The sequence below is a fragment of the Polistes dominula genome, unplaced genomic scaffold (genome assembly GCF_049000335.1).
Source record: "Polistes dominula isolate Pdom_NZ unplaced genomic scaffold, Pdom_raw_medaka contig_73, whole genome shotgun sequence".
Taxonomy (NCBI): Eukaryota; Metazoa; Arthropoda; class Insecta; order Hymenoptera; family Vespidae; genus Polistes; species Polistes dominula.
The window spans coordinates 10,173,804-10,185,178 of record NW_028300951.1 but is presented as its reverse complement, the minus strand read 5'-3'; the positions used below and the strand labels follow the sequence as shown (position 1 = coordinate 10,185,178).

Sequence of the window (11,375 nt, the reverse complement as noted above, 5' to 3'; positions counted from 1 at the left end):
ATTACATCTTTTGATTATGAACAGCGTTTGCTTTATACAACTTAAATACCTATTCTTATTGATAATTTTGCATTGCCGTGAAAAAATCATGCAACAAGGGAGAAAAATCCAGGGTTAAAATTCATTTTTTTCCACGGGTCTGGGGGATGATCTGATACTACATAAAATTAATTTATTTTGACAGTATTTTATGCATAGATAACATTTTTCCACATGCCGTAAATTTTTGTGGTCCAAGGGTCTGTGGGAGGAAAAAAACTTCAGAAAAATCTATGTAAAAAAATGTACTTTTGGGTGATATTTAGTACGACATTTTTTTGTACGGCATTTAAATAGTTTATTTTTATTTGATGCAATCGTCTATAAAAAATTGATGCCGTACAAATCTGGTAGTTGATATTCATAAAAAAGTAATAAAAATAATAAATATATATAATTTTTATTTTATGTTGTTTGCTTTGTAAAATAAGCTCTACTTTAAAATTAATAATAATCAAATAATAAATATTATTTATTAAATGAATGTTTTATTTATTAAAATACTTGTCTATTTTTTAATTTACATTTTTAATTCGTACATATAGTGTTCAGGAGGGTAGTACAAACGCGAAGTATACATACAATATAATATATATGCATATTGTATATGTATGTGTATGTGTATATTAGATAAACATATTACATAACCAAGCAATACAAATTTTGTTGGTAGTGAAAGTGTATTAAATGCTGGACATGTGATTAAGTGTGGGCAAGTACCAAGTCGTGATTGTAGAATTATAAGTATTTTAGCTTTATGTTTACAAACTTCACATATTCAAGGAAATCCACATGAAATAACTGGTGGAATATTAAAAAATGGTCGAATAATTGGAATGAGTTGTTCATACAAGGCTGATTTAAGTGGTATTTGTAAATATGTTGTTGCAGTATTGCAATATCATTAACTGTCACTAAATTAATTGATCTTCTACGTATTCTTTCTTCTCGAGAATCTATTTGATCTACAGGACAAGCACGTTGTTTGGATGATCCTAAAGGAAGATTTTGACTAGGAATACTTGTTTTTTTTTTAAATAAGTTCGAGTTAAATCAATAGCTGTAACAATACACAAAAACAATATAGGCATGAGCAAATTTATTGATTTAACAATTTATAATAACCAGAAAAAATAATTGTTGAAAATACTTAAGTGAAGGTAAAAAACCTAATTTTTTCATCACGACTAGCTATGTTTGTACAACCAAATACACAGAAATAGACTTTACTTTTATTTTTTCTTGCTGGGAATTCCGTAACAAAAAAAATTCTTTATAACAACTTTTTAGTTTAACAATACTAGGTATTTTCAATTGTACTTTCATTATTAAATAAGCAAGTCATAAAATTAAAAATATATATATTTCCACATAAATATTGTGTAGTTTAAGTCAACTATCAGCAATTTTATTGTTTACTCATAAAACATATGTGAAATTATTTAATAAAATTGTAGTACTTTTTATTTTTTATTAATATTTCCTATATAAACAAATTATAACAATATTTGAAGTATATTTCATCAAAAATTATTGAAAAATGTTAATACTGAGTTTGATAGTTTTTATTTTTTGAATCTAATATTGACACACTGTTTCATTTTCAATAAACGGCATAATGATTTTTACATATTATCAATTGTTTTCTTCAAAAATATGTTAATGCCGTATAGTATTCTATGACGAAAAAGTACCCCCTAAAACGGTAGTGTTATTTTTATTTGCCAAAAAATATGGTCTGCATTAAAATAAACGGCATGATTTTTTCTTAATTCATTGACCCTTATACTATTTAAAACAACAATAACATTTAAGAAATTGCTTTATGTTATTAATGTACGACAACGTAAACTTTTACAAAATTTAAAAAATTTCATTTTTTGTTTTCTCTATAATTTTTTTTAGAACAGTTTTTTTTTATCAACAATAATACAGAACAATTTTACTTAGCAATATCATGTTAAAAAACAAGTTGCCGTACAGAGTCAAATGATTTTACAGCTGTAAAAATCAAATATACGATTAAATGAAGTTAATTATTGATATACATTCAAAAACCACAATTTTTAAACGGCATTATTTTAATTAGTACTACTTCTGAGTGCTAAAAAATAAACTGAAACTGATACCGTTGTTTTTCAGATCATCCCCCAGACCCGTGGAAAAAGGTGGATTTTAACCCTGAATTTTACTCCCTTGTTGCATGATTTTTGCACGGCGTTGCGAAATAATCATTTAGAATAAGTATTTAAATTGTATGAAACAAACGCCGTTCATAATCAAATGATGTAATAGACCCGGGGTTTTTTCAGAAAATCAAAAATTTTTTCCGACTTTGTGGCTTCATATTTTTTAACGGCACTACGTGTTTTCTCATTATTTTCGATGGATCTATAGGTGGTAAGAATGCCGTAAAAAATCATTTGATAAAAAAGCACCTGGTTATTTTATGCTTTTTATTTCTCACCTGCACTCAGTTGGACAGCTTACAAGTCACGGCATAGTGCTAAAAATTATTATTTTATGCCCCTCTATCGTCCAATACAGGTTTCCTGCGGGATCATATGACCCATCGATTTTTTAGGTCGGGCCTGTAGTCTATACGTCACGCAAGGTTGTTTTTCCTAGCGTAGCGAGTTTACTATTTTAATAAAGTTTTGCGAAAAATATTTTTTTAAAATATTTCGGAAATGTTTCCAAAACATATCGCAAAAGATTTCAAGAAAGTTTTTCAAAATGTTTCGAAAAATATTATTTGAAAGGTTGCTACAAGATTTACAGAATATTTTAAAGAAATGAATAGAAAATACTTTTCAAAGTATTTTTTAAACATTTAATGAAATATTTTTCATAATATTCTTACAAACTTTCTTGAAATATTTTATAAAATCTTTTTGCAAGGTTTCTGCAAGGTTTCATAGAAGTATTTTTAAACATTTCAATTACTCTATCAGTAAAATATTTTAGAAATGTTTTTAAAATATTTTTTTTTAAATCTCTTATAAATCTTTTTTAAAATATTTTAGAATGATGTCTGCAAGCTTTCTAAAAGAGTTTTTGGAAATATTTTACGAAAACTTTCGCTAGAAGATTTCAAAATCTTTCGTGTTATGTGGGATATTCCTCTTAATCTCTGAGTGAAGTTTTTTTTTTACTAAGAGATCGATGGTGTCATTAAAACAGAATTATATTTCCCTCGATAAACATCTTACTATTTTGATTCTATCTGTGATTATTGCATTCAGCATTCCATTTTTATTGTTTGAATTTGGAAAAGTGTAATTTTTATCACCTATTCCACCCACTGATAATACAGGTACTCCTTTTTATATATGATAATAATATTATATTGAATAAATCCTACAATTATCTTACTCTTGAAACTGTGCATTCGTCTCATTCTCTCGAAACTTAGATTTTTGAAGGTTTCACTTCTAACACGTGTGATCTGCACAGATGATATTTTTTTTATTTATTTATTTCTTTTTAAATATCTTAAATATGGTATATTTATATATTTTTGTATATTATTGTATATAATTTACTATATTTTGGAAGAAAGCTCATAAAAACAAAACTATAAATGATATTTACAAAGTTCAAAATGCAACAGCATATTACGAAATAAAGAGAAAATAAGATAATGGTAATTATATTTTATTATTTGTTAGAGAAATACAATATATTTGTACTAGACCTTTTTTGTAGCAAATAAAATTGTCTACAAAACATAATCAATAAAAAATCGCTTTATCTCGCTTACTTTTTGAGATATTTTCAAAAATCTATCATGCTGTCACAGATGCGCGCGAGACTCTCGAGCTATAGAGAATATAGAAGAAAAAGAGAATATATTTAAGAAAAAGTGTTTTATATCGCTTTATACTGTTTTCATTGAGACGAAGCCGACAGTAGATTGTCTAACTCTCTTGCACGCATGTAAGCTAAGAGTATGCGCATGCGTGCCATGGCGACCTATGTCACAACTAGTAAGAGCAAGATAGCTTCATTTTCTGTTTCTTTCTACAAAGGCGTAGGACTAAGGGGCTAATTCCCTGTCTTTAAATTGGGATATTTCCAACAGGTAAATATCTATAAATATAAATCAACCACCAAAATTTAAAAAATAAATTAAAAATTCCTATGAAAAAGAAATTTTTTTTAAATAACCCGTTTTAAACGAAATATCGAGCAAAAACCGTTTTCACCCCTTAATTTTTAATAGAAGGGATGAAAAAAAATTTTTTTTTCCTACGATTGTTCTTTGTAGTTTTTTAAACATAATTAAAAAAAAAAATTAAAAAAGTCCAATTTTTATATTTTTTATTGAATTTTCATTTTTTTAGTACTTTGAACCGTTGTAGGGGTGAAAGGGTGCATTTGAGGAAAAAAATGGAAAGAAAGAGATAGGTCTGAAATCTTTTGCTCTACAACTTTTATTTAAAACTTTTTTTGATATTTTTAACATATAATCCAAAAATCGTATTTTGGGGTAGTTTTTAATTTTTTTCACCCCTTTCCCGGTGGTTGAGAACTTTTTTACTTTGCCTCAGTTTTGTACGCATTTTTTTGATTATGTCTATATTTTTTCAGCCGTATAGGTCAAAAACCCGATTTCAGGGCTATTTTGACTGGACTATGAATTTCTTTCATTCTTCCAAAAGTAAATGTAAAATTTTTATAATTTTTTTTTTTTTTTTTAAATAAAAAGAAAAATACTTGTAGCATTGCGCTATCTAAATTTCTAAAATTTCGAATATCTCTAATGTTAATCAGAGAAAGGATTTTAAGTACGTATATTTTACCGTTAAATCTGCTTCAACATATAAAACAATTTTAACGATTGAATATATTCGAAAATAATATGTAATATTTTGTAAATTTTGGATATTATAAGCTAAAGGTAGATATGCTTGATAATATTTATGTAATATTACAAACGTTTATGAAATTAAACAAAATCAATAGAATCAATCAATGTAAGAGGAGACTATATTTTTAAAATGTATTTAAATAAATTCTTGGTAAACCATCTGACAACTTAACACGGTTAATCAATTAGGGATTATTTTTCGTCTTTTCTCATCATTTTTTGAGCTTCGATTGATTTTTCTTATACACTGTTTACCTTCTCTTTGCCGAATTTATTTTAATTATCAATTCTAATATAGTAATTATAACTCACAATTAGTTTTAGGTCATATCTCATGTAGTCACAGTGTAACTACTGGTACGAACGACGTAGCACCTAACAATGTAATCTAAGATATGTACATCAAGTAGCGAGTAGTATAACAAGTGCTCACAATCACAGTTAGTAGTTTATTATCCATAATTTTTGAGATTGTGCTTACAGCATTAACACTACAACTATAAAAACTATGTAAGTCAGTGGAATTTACTGATTCAAGTAAAACTAATTTCTATTATTTATATGTATTTTTTTTTTTAATATAAATATGTTAAGTTTTAAATATATTTTTAACAGCATTTTGTTTAATAAGAATTAAAATTGAAAAGATACTTAAAAAAATATAAAAAAGTTTGTATTTATTATTATTTATTTTTTTCTGGTTTCAAGTTAATTTATATTGCCAGTCAAAAATATTAATTTAAATTAAACGAGTCTCTATTATTAATATTTTTTTACAGTATACGTATTTGTAATATTTTTTATGTATTTTTATAATAATATTCCTAAATTGACATTAAATAGAAATTAAAAAATATCTAAATAAACATTTATAATTATATTTTCTTTTCAATTTTCTTTCATATATATAAGGTGGTAAATTTAGTTCATGCGTGGTTGCCATTTTTCGTCGTTATAAGTTTTTTTCACTACATGCAAGCGTTTTGAAATAATCTTTCTTTTAAAGTAACACTTACCGCTTTCAAAAACTCTAAAATCGTTTGAACTGAATTTTCATTGAAAAATTTTTGCAAGTCAAAATTTATAAATACTTTCACCTATCCGAAATGTACTTTGTTTTTCTTATCAAAATAATCCTCCTAACCCATTCGAGACGATGATTTTTTTCAAACACGGTCACCAGAAGCGAAATTTTTTTTTTCTTTATGTTGTTCATTTTTAATAAAAAAATATTTTTATTAACACTAAACCTACCGACATTTCATGTATACCTAACCTTACCATGAGCGGTCAAATGACCGCTTCAAAAAAACATATGTATATTAGTAAAGTAGATAGTAAACAAAATATTTTTCAGATGCAACAATAAAAACTCGTTCCTGGCTTTTCTATGTTGTATGTTTTATTTACTTTTATGCATTTTCATCACATTTTTTACAAATTACAGCATTTTGTATTGCACATTTTCCACATCCGTATTTTTTACATTTTATACAAATTTTGTTTGTTTTATTGACTTAACAATATCTTATTTGACAAGATCTCCGTTCAGAAGAAACAGTATTTGTACTTATTATTGTTTATGATTAGCATTCCTTTCTTATCTGTTTCTCTTTCTGATATTCGGTCCCAAGTTCTTCTGCCAATTGAAATAAAAACTCTTGCCTCGATATTTCCTCACCTGTCGTTTCTTTATATAAAATCCAAGCATTTATCCCGGGTAAATCTAAGATATTGAAAAATACCTATAAAGGCCATCTTTGACATTTAGATTTTACACTATATTTTCTGGCCTTTTGATCGGTTACTCTACACCAAATTTTGTGCTATTGTAAAATCTAATTATCTCTGCTGTACGGGTGTCATTTTTTTCAATTTCTACGGATGTATACATTGAACTAAGTATCAATACTTTTTTATTGGGTTTATTTTCTTTTATTTTTTTCTAAACAGTTCCGTCCATAGCAGTTTCAATTTCTTTCTCATTTTCACTTTCGAAACTAACTATAAATCTCTTTCTTTTTTGTCCTCTTCGTATATTCAAAATATTGTCTTCGTCCGTATCGCTGTCAAATAAGTCACAATAATTTTCTGCAATATCATCATCAATATCGTAAACTTCTTGATCATCTTCCGAACAATCCTCGTCGATATTATTTATTTTGTCTAATAAATTGATATTCTTCTAATGTCTTGACATTTTGGGGGATGAATATACAAATGATAAAGTAAAAACTAAAATATAAAAATATAAATCAAACGGGGCAAAAACATTGAGACCAGAAATAAAAAAACAATTGTAAATCATACCGCAAAATATTGTTGGCTCTGTTGACTTTGTCGAAACTATCACTTATACCACGTAAAAATTTTTATTATAATATAATTATAATTTCTATTATACACTGAAATTTTGATGCTTTCTGTTTGTATTGCAAGACCTTACTGTCGTACAAAAAACGCTATGTTCTTTTTTCCAATAACAACGAAAACGCCATGCATTAATTCTAATCGCACATTTGTCTACAATGTGGACACATTGATTAAATTGTAGATTGTCTATAATTACATTGTAGACTCGTAAAACAATTTCAAGAATGCGATTATCGAAGAATATAGTAGTAAATACCATAAATTTTTCAAACGGTCAAATGACCGTTCGTGGTAGACTAAACATGGTATAATTTGTTTTCGGAAAATAAACAATAAAAAAAGTTGTAAGTATTGAAAAATAGGTTGTATGTATATTTTAGGAAAAGTCAATAAGCTACATGATGATACAGTAACGTTGTATACGAGAAATTTTAAACGAAATTTTAAAAACGGTCATTTGACCGCGCATGGTAGGTTTAGTGTTAAGGAAATCATCCAATTCGTAAGTGAATTCACATAAATAAAATCATCGCACACCGGGTGTGCAGCTCGCTCCCCAGCCACGCATTGCTGTGGCTTTTTTGACGTGAAAACTTCTTTAGAATCAGATTGATACGTTCATTTATAATATTTTTAAACTGTTGAATAAAGTCTAATTATTATTCACTTAAACCTATTTTAATAATAGTTGAAAAAGTTGAAACAAAAACTTAATTTATCATAATGCCATTGGATGTAGAATATTTTCGGTTGATCCTTCAGGAGTATACACAAACAAATTCGATGGTTTTCCAACCCTGGAACACGCAACATATAATTAACCGTGAGAAAAGCACGGATTTTCTAAATCATGACAACAGTGTCAATTGAGTAACTTCTTCAAACATTAATTAGATCTTAATGTAATATTTCAATTAGCACACGATTTTTTGTAACACAATAATAACACAAAGAAAACAATAAGAGAAATATATCGAATATATCGAAAAGTATAATATCAACAAAAAATATCGACTAACTTCAACCTATAAACTTTTCGCATTACAATTTATAAATAAAAAATTAATTAAATAATTAATTAAATATTTAATTGGACTGAGTTTTAACGCTAAACCATTATCGAATCTACCTAAAGACACAAAATTTCATTAAAGTCGGTCCAGCCGTTTAGGAGAAATTCAATTACAAAATCGTGCATAGAAGAAATATATATATATATATATATATATATATATATATATATATATATATATATATATAAGATTACACTTAATTTTTTTTATTTTTTTAATTTATTTCTTTTTATTTATTTACGGATAAAAGTGGCGCAAAAGAAGAAAAGAAAAAATCTTATTATATGAAGCCTGCGCAGCCTTCGTATTCATAACTTTTCTTACATGTAAGATAATCAATTTGAAAACCAATGCCAAAGTTTGTTTTTTTATACTTTACATATACTATTAATAAAAAAAAATTCTTCTTTCGAAGACTACTTTACTCAGAATAACTGATTTGCTCATTATTATTATTGTACACACGGTGTGCAATCGGTCTCGAATGGGTTAAAAGCGTTTAAACAAAATATTAAGAAATCTAACCTATTAAGATTAAATCCCTTTCAACAATGTAATAGCTTATCTATAGATTAATTGATTTGCTCTTTTAAAGTGCAGAATCAAGAGTTTTCTGCATTTTACTATATTACATCTTTCTATTTAATTAAGAAAAATTAATCTTTAGATGACACTAGAGGTTCCCAAAGTGTGCGATGACGACCACAGGTGAATTTTGGGGGTGTGGGAAATAAACTACTAAAATGGAAAAAATGTCATCGGAAGCCGACCCGCGCTTCTATAATATTACGCTACACATCAATGCCACGGTACATCGATACTGTGTCAATAGTAATAAGTTATTGAAAAGAAATTCTCTTATTTCAGCTTTTCTGTTTCTTATCTTCGCGCCCGGTGGACTTGGTGAGCGATGAAAAGATAAAAACTGGCAATTTTAAGTGTGCGAGTATGCAATTAAAAAAAAGTCATGAGTACAATGAGTACATCATTTTTCTCATTTCTCATTATCACCACAGTTTCAGTTACTAAAATAAAGGTCACAAAATAAAGAAATTAAGAAATTAAATTTCAAGGGGCTATAAGCAATATTTTGTTAGGAAAGGGGGCGATAGGACAAGAAAGTTTAGGAATCACTGGATTACAATGTAATCTAAATTTAAAAAAGTGTAATCTAAATAATTTTATCATATGTTTTTTAAATTCATCTCTTTAATTGTAATAATTTTTTTAATCATTTGATTCTTTTTATTATAGTTTTTAAATTGATTAGTTTTAATTGATTGACACTAATTTGTTAATTGTCTAATTGTATTACCTTAATCCTTTAGATATCAAAAAATAAATAACATAACATATTAATTAGCTGTGTGCCCTGTCGACAACGCTGTGTGCCGCGTTGTTGTGGCTCAGTCTAATTACCACGTTGAGCACCATGCTCATTTTTAACCCTTTCGCGCCGAGCGCCGCATATATGCGGCATCCACTCGACGACCTGTGGGTACGGGCGCCGCATATACGCAGCATCCACGCCACGACTGCTGGGTACGAGCGCCGCATATGTGCGGCATCGAAAATGATCTGTACAAGTGCCATCTATAATCGATGGCAACATTTTTCATTATCGGCAGAGCATTTTTCTTTGATTTTATTGACGAATTGGATTGGATCATTCGATCGTTTACTGTTTTATAGCGAACATTCTATCGAATCCATTAGGCAGTAAACGATTTTACATATTTGGTTTTTACAGGAATTAGGAATAGATCGGCTTAAGGTATAACTATTAAAAATTAGACTTTTGAGGTTAGGGTTTTATTTGAAAATGTATTTACAAAAAAATATCTTAGGCCCTTTCAGAATGAGTACAAAGCATAAAAATAGTATTATGTCTGAAACTGAAGTAGCCGATTTTGAAAATGAAAATAATGTCCACCGGTGTAAAAGACGACGGAGAAATAATATATGCAGTACTTCAGAATCAGAAGCAGAGGTAATTGACGATAATACAAAGGACACCCAGTGCAACACAACATGGACATCGAAAAATTTCGCACCAAGGATTCATAAATTTTCCTCAAAAAATTCAGGACTAAAGAAGAAAATAGGAAGATCGTCAAAAATTATCGATTACTTCGAACTATTTTTTTACCAAGAGCTCGTAGAATATATTGTAGATGAGACTAATTATTACTCGGCTCAAAAGAGCAATAACAACATGTATACTCAAAAAAACACGACATTAGAGAAAATGTACTGTTTCTTTGCGTTGTCACTACTCATGACACGTAATAAAAAACTAACGTTACACGAGTATTGGAGTACGGATAAATTTTTACAAAGTAGTATTTTCAGTGAAGTAATGAACAGAGATCGGTATCTTTGGATACTACAGATGATACATTTTACCCGTCAACAAGGGCCCGCTGAAAATCATCTATATAAAATAAGTGACCTAACAAACATGCTACGAGAATCGTTCTGCGAGACATTTTATCCATATGAAAAAATTTGTATTGATGAAAGCTTGATGTTATATAAAGGTCGGCTTTCCTTCAAGCAGTACCTTCCGTCGAAAAGGAATCGATTTGGAATAAAATCATACATACTCTGTGATTGTAAAACAGGCTATGTCCAAGATCTTATAGTTTACGAAGGAAAGTCAACTGTTACAGAAAGTGACATCAGCGGAATTGGAAAATCAGGTGCAATTGTTTTATCGCTCTTGCAACCATATTTAGGCCAAGGTCACACACTGTACACTGATAACTTTTATTCGAGCCCAGCATTATTTAACTTTTTACACGATAACTATACGAATGCATGCGGCACTGTCAAGAAAAGACGTCAAGGAATGCCGAAGATGGAAGAGAGACTGAAAGAGGAGGAGCATGTTTTCGTACAATAAAAAACTTGCTAGCGTTGAAGTGGATGGACAAAAAAGAAGTCTATATGATTTCCACTTTACATACTGTAAATTTTGAAGCAGTATCGAGATATGGAGGGCAACAGAGTGTCCA

The 11,375-nt window shown here is 28.4% G+C and overlaps 1 pseudogene; it reads right to left on the bottom strand.

Annotated features, from left to right (window-relative positions):
* Positions 1 to 6,322: 6,322 nt before the first annotated feature.
* On the bottom strand, positions 6,323 to 9,970 carry LOC149032746 (uncharacterized; annotated as a pseudogene).
* Positions 9,971 to 11,375: the final 1,405 nt, after the last annotated feature.